Source organism: Hordeum vulgare, chromosome 4H, assembly GCF_904849725.1.
Source record: "Hordeum vulgare subsp. vulgare chromosome 4H, MorexV3_pseudomolecules_assembly, whole genome shotgun sequence".
In the NCBI taxonomy this organism is placed as follows: domain Eukaryota; kingdom Viridiplantae; phylum Streptophyta; class Magnoliopsida; order Poales; family Poaceae; genus Hordeum; species Hordeum vulgare.
This window is the reverse complement of record NC_058521.1, coordinates 108,779,889-108,786,273: the sequence shown is the minus strand read 5'-3', so window position 1 is coordinate 108,786,273 and position 6,385 is coordinate 108,779,889. Positions and strand designations below refer to the sequence as shown.

The window sequence follows — 6,385 nt, the reverse complement described above, 5'->3', positions numbered from 1 at the left end:
TATGAAAACGTGCAATCAACCCCTATGCATAGATCCCCAAGGTCACCGAAACCCGCAAGTTAATGCCTCAATATATATCAAGTGAATCAAAAGAATACCCCAATGTCACTATTGGTATACCATGCAAGACTTATATCAAGTGATGTCATACCAATATGCTCAAACCAACATGATGAGATCTTAAAGGAAAAGACTCAATTCATCACAACTAGATGGTAAGGAAAATACATCATATGATCCAACTATATTAACAAAGCCTATGTTCTTGAGATTGTGCCATCTCAAGAACACGAGAGAGAGAGAGAGAGGGAGAGATTGAACACATAGCGACTGGTATATACCCTCAGCCTCGAGGGTGAACTACTCCCTCCTCATCATGGCCTCCACCGGGATGATGAAGATGGCCACCGGTGATGGTTTTCCCTCTCCAACGGGGTACTGGAATCGCTCCAGATTGGTTTTTCGGTGATAGAGAGAGTTGCGGCGGCGGAGCAGAAGTACTCTCTTTATTTTTGCGGTTTCTAGGATTTATAGGATTTTTCAGTGTTGGAATCACGCGCAACGGAGCCACGTGGGCCCCACAAGCCATCAGGGCGCGACCAAGGCCCAGGCCACACCCTGTTGGCTTGTGCCTTCGTGGCAGCCCTCCTATGGTGGTTCTTTGCTCCAACGTTTCTCATATGTTCCAGAAAAAAACATAAAAAAGTTTCGGGCGATTCCGATAACTTCCATTTTCTGCACACAAAAAACAACACCAAGGTAATTCTGCTAAAAACAACGTCAACTGGGTTAGTTCTAAATAAATCATATAAAGTGCATCAATACCATATAAAGTTATTAGAAACATAGGCAAATATGGCATGAATACTTCATAAACTATCAATATGTTGGAGACATATCAGCATCACTACAGGAATCAGCTTCTTTGTCGTCTGCCATAACAGACGGCAAAGGGTCACTCCACGGACGGCAAAGACCTTTGTCGTCCGCCGGCGGACGGCAAAATTTCTACGATAGCTTTCGTCGGTAAATGGACTTCTTTGCCGTCCGTCGATAGGAAGCGGACGGCAAAGGGCTTTGCCATATGTGGTTCATAGCAAGCAGACGACAAAGGAAGCTAGACGACAGTCGATAGGGGCAACTTCGTTAGATAGCTAACGGAGCCTTTGCCGTCTGCCGGGGGGCCTTTGCCATCTGCCGGGGGCGACCCTTTGTCGTCTGCTGGCTGATGGCAAAGGGCTTTGCCATCTGCTGGCAGATGGCAAAGAGCCTGTATTGCTCTTTTTTATCTATTTTCTTTTATTTCCTTACATTTTCATACCACAAATATACATACATATACATTTCATAGGATATATTTCAAACATCTTCAACACATATATTTCACACAATATATATTTCCAACATCATCATGAAATATTTAACAAGCTAGAGAACACATAGGCTAGCACAATACATAGTTTCACATAGTTCATCTATATATACATACATAAATTTTACATTGTTCGTCAATACAAATGAAAAAAAACTAAACACTAGAGTCCATGAATGCCAGCTTCCATGAAATGAATAAAATCTACAAAAAATGGAGTAATTAAGAAAGTTAGAAGAAGAAGAAGAAGAAAAGACTAACTAATGCACAACCTTTCGTCATATAAAGCTAAGACATTTTCTACAAGCATCACTTCTAGGAGTAGAATCCTAACTACAAGAGCATCAAGGAGCAATAGGTCTATAGGAACCAGATCATTTACCATACAAGCATCACTTAGACCATACCATGTCAAGGAAGGAAACAAAACATGATACAAGGACATTATAAACAAAAGTGTAGCTTCAAGTATCTTTTGGTTGTCTTTTTGGCACACAAATCTTATCAAATAGACCAACCAATCATGTCTTAATACCAAAAAAATAAACAGAAGTGTTGCGGCAAGTAATCCAGTAGGACTATTCAGTTCAACATGATTTTAGTAGCTGAAACTTAGAAGTTTAGTTAACCACTTAGAGCCCTAACTGAAGTAGGAATCATATCAACTAGCACCAAAAAGCGCGGCGTGGTAGATTGATAATGATAAAGGGATGGTAAAATACAATGGTTACAATACTAATTTTGGAAGGCAAATTACAGTGCTAGAGTCTGTAGTAGTCTGCTAGATGGCAAATGCTAAAGCGGAAATATGTGAGTAATAGTAGTAGTTGACAGAGATTGTGAAGTACAGTAGTTGGCTACCTCGAGTACATCTTGATGCAAGTTTGCAACTGAAATAGGTTATGAGAGGGTTCTCTTGCAACTCGACATATACGTACATTAAAATTTCATCATTGATTTCATATACTGAAAATTGAGGATATAATCTATGATACTAACAATGACCTGTAGTGACGACCCTGCTTATTAGTTTACATGAGCACAAACTCATGCACCAAAGCTTACAGCAAGGCGATAATAATTAGGTTTAAACAGAATATGATGTTCCTTGCACACAAATTAGTAGTGATTCAAAATCTTCAGATTGAAGTCTGGAATTAAATAAAATGCCAAATACACAGACGCATATTTATGGATCTTAGTTATTTGATGGGGAATATAGACATGGGGATAAATGACATTCGTATCAAGCTTAACAACGAACGACATTATTTCCCATATTTGTTTGTCAGAGATATAGGTATTCAAATCACAATGTGTAAAAGAGGTGAACTAACAAAGAAAACCATCATACTTAAAAAACGTAAAGGTAAGCATGGAGATGATATTTGTTTGCAATATGGATAGCTGATATTATCTACAAAATTAACAAATACAATTAAATGAAGAGTAGAAGCTCGGAAAATCTAGTGCTGGAAAACCCATCGGAAAGCATGTGCGTGTGCTTTTCACTAAAGTTCTTAACATTTTTTTTCTGCGTTGCTTTTTACAGAGCTTCTTAGCAGGATGACTGAGAGGCAAATGGACGAATATGAAGCATTTAGTGATGGATGCAGGTTTGCCGACATAAAAGCCTTTTTTGTTTTGTGCTGTGGGCAAGACAAATAAGTACGCATGATATTGATGGAGACTCATAAGATGAGAAGAACAGGGTCGATCCTTTTGCCTTGTCCATGGAAACACCCATGAGTTTCACCTGATCACCTGTGAAAAACGTCATACTTCGCCTGATCAGCAAGTGGCAGGCAACAACTTTAACATTCATTTGTTGATACAGTAATTCTATATTCAGAAGTAGAAACATAAGCTTATGTAGTTGCCGATCAAGTATAGAGTAATTCCAAATTCAGAAGTAGAAATCCACAAAATTGGTTGTGTTAAAATAATTCTTGTAAGCAAACAAAAAATGGCAGTTTGTAGGCAAAAATCTCACCTGCAGTTCCATATCCAATTCCAATATATGAGACTGAGTGCAAGTATATACCAAGAAAAAAATCAAGAGTGAAAGCAGGTATTTTTTACCAACCTATATATGCAAGAAATGCATATCGCTGAGTTTGTATCTTCTAACCCTCTCTTCATCTCTACTTGAAAACTTGTCAAAAAGAGAACATATGCCCAAAATTCTCCTAGTTTGACTGACTGCATAGGTCACGGTTATTTGTGAGCACATTGAGCATTCTCCAACACTTGATGGACCCCTCTGTGAGCAATGTTTTGAATATAAGCAATTGGCAATGTTACAAGTCCTTATACCATAGATTCATCACATAACAAAAGCATGCAGCGTTGCATGAGTGGGATCACAGAAAAGTGCCTCAAACATGTGAAACATTCTTAGATATAGAGCTAAAGCTAGAATTCTGACTCTAAAATTCTGAACATCACATAAATGACTGAGTACATATGACACTGAACGATTAGATCATCCATCATGTAAATGCATCACAAGAGGACGAAAGAGAACACTTGCACTACATAAAGACAATGATCTATATAATAAATAATCTGTACTGGACTTATGAAGCTCGAGACTTTAGAGTCTGCCCATCATGTAAACATCGAATAGTTACCTTAAAACATTATTAATATCAGTAATTGAATGGTCTAGCTCCAAGCTATTTTTACCGTTCTTTCATGCTTTTTTTAATGTTGCAAGAAAAGATAATGTTAGAAAAGGATTATAGCGGCAAAACTATTTTTCTATGTACATGAAAAAGCTGACAGACCATCTGTTTAGCAAGCAAACCAACTATTTAGCAAGCAAATTTTGCATGATACATACAGAAACAAAATAATGCCAAGTAGCAAAGGTACACACATATAGAAATCCATGTCTGGATCGTACACTATATAACTATTGACTTGGTTATTCTAGTAAAATATTGTCAATGCTTGTGCATACCTATTTTCAGCTTGCCGCACAACATCAGAAAAGCAATAAATATATCCAAGAAATGGGTCTTCTCTTAGAAGCTAGAATCAGTCGCCGCACAACATTAGTAACATACAGTAAAAGGTTTATATTTCAGCAGAAATGCCTACTCTTAGAAGCTAGAATCAGTCGCAGGCAAATTAATTTGATTAATCAGAGCCATGTACATCCAAGAAATAGGTCTTCTCTGATGCACATCCAAAGCAGGGTAGCCACTAATAAAAAGCATCCACCAGCACTCACCTTTTTAATCCAAGTGTACAACACTAACACTGTGACTATTGTTGTTGGGCATTTCATCGAACGAGTCAAGGGTGCATACACCTGCAGTATGATATTTTCAAGTCAAATTCAGTCCAGAGAAAGATACATGTCGCGAAAGGAATATGTAGAGCAGAAGGACGAACATGCAGTGCAGGTCGCGTGCAGGGAGGTACCTCGCACGAGGAGGCAAAAGAAGGTGATGCCGGCATCCCACTCGTCAGACTCGAAGTCATCCATGCCCCCAGAGGCCTCGAGCATGGAGACGGCCACGTTGAACCCCCTCGCACCGGTGAGGAAGCGGGTGATGTTGTCTGCGGAGGATCGGCGGCACATGGGGATGGTCGAGGCGATTTCAAAGCCGGAGGGGGCGATGAGGCCGCCCACCACAAGCACACCAAGGTTGGAGGGCACCCCACTGCTCTTGGGCCTCCGACGTCCGGCGAGCCATGCCCATTCGTCAGCGTGGATGGGGGACCAAGCATGGTCGGGGCCTCGGGGGTGCGAGGTATTGGTGTTGCATTGCCGGTGTGAATGGGTCAGCCGCGGACAGAGATCGTGTCCCCGAGGACCTCGATCTCCGACGCCATGGCAGGATCGGGCTCTCTAGATTGGGTCGGGGAGGGGGAGGGGGTTGGAGAATGCTGGACACGGAGGTAGGGGCGTATTTGACTCCGGTGGAGGGGGGAGCCGTCGGGAGAGGGCGGTGCGGTGGTGGTGGTGTGGCGGCGCGGGGTGGAGAGGCAAAGAGGTGTGGATTGGGGAGAAAGAGAGAGTGGGATCGGGGGAGATTGGACGCCAGCTGTTAGTAGCCGTCCTCTTTGTCGTTCGCCTGGGTTCTTTGTTGTCTGTGTGGATCATATTTGCCATCAGCCTATGCATTGCCGTCTGCCTAGTCCATCTTTGTCGTCCACCAGCCGACGACACAGAACACACTGACGGAAAAAAGTATCTTTTCCATCAGCCAGCTCATTTTCGTCTGTTTTTTGGCAGCTCACGGCAAAGAGCTTCTTTGCCATCAGCCAGCAGACGGCAAAGATCAGGCAGATGGCAAATTCTCTGACTCGTCCTCAAGTAGGTAAATGATAAAAGAAATAATTTATGAAGTATAATATTGATCAAGGATAATTTCAGCCATTTTTCTAGCATCATAACCAGCAAGTATTTCTCATAAAGCTTCTCAATATCAAGTAGCAAGTTATTCACATGTTAAAGTATAGAGCATAAAATTTCTTGAAAATAGCAAACTATGTTTTCAGTCATCAAACAATTACAATTCATCTTATTTTCAGGAAGGGTGTATGTAAGAGCTTTGCTTAAGCCAATTCCACATACTCAACTATCATTTACTCTTCCATGATTGCTGACACTCAAAGTATATTTTTAAAACAAACAGTTTTAGTCAAACACAAGGAAGATAGGGGCTTCAAGTTTCGCCTCCCAACTTATTTATCTCGGGGATAATGTCAAGAAATAATAAATCACGATCACCTATATTCAATTGGATATATGTGTCTGGATCTTTCTCCACCACATGATTCTTGTCAACTAAGGAATTAATAGATTGGAATAAGAAGTTGTCTCGACATGGAAAGTAAAAGATAGGCCCTTCGCAGAGGGAAGCAGAGGTTGTCATGCGCTTTTTATTTTTGAATGTGCAATCCTTTAATGAAAAGGAACGTCACTTTATATTGCCCCTTGTGATGGCAACCTTTATTATGCAGTCCATCGCTTTTATTTCTTCACCATCTCAAATT

General features: G+C 40.8%; 1 long non-coding RNA gene across 1 annotated transcript; it reads right to left on the bottom strand.

Annotated features, from left to right (window-relative positions):
* Nucleotides 1–2,908: 2,908 nt before the first annotated feature.
* On the bottom strand, nucleotides 2,909–4,611 carry LOC123446217. Its single transcript, XR_006631270.1, has 3 exons — nucleotides 4,338–4,611; nucleotides 3,459–3,635; nucleotides 2,909–3,128 (listed from the first exon to the last, which is right to left on the bottom strand). It is a non-coding gene; the product is annotated as an uncharacterized LOC123446217 (long non-coding RNA).
* Between the last annotated feature and the right edge of the window lie 1,774 nt (nucleotides 4,612–6,385).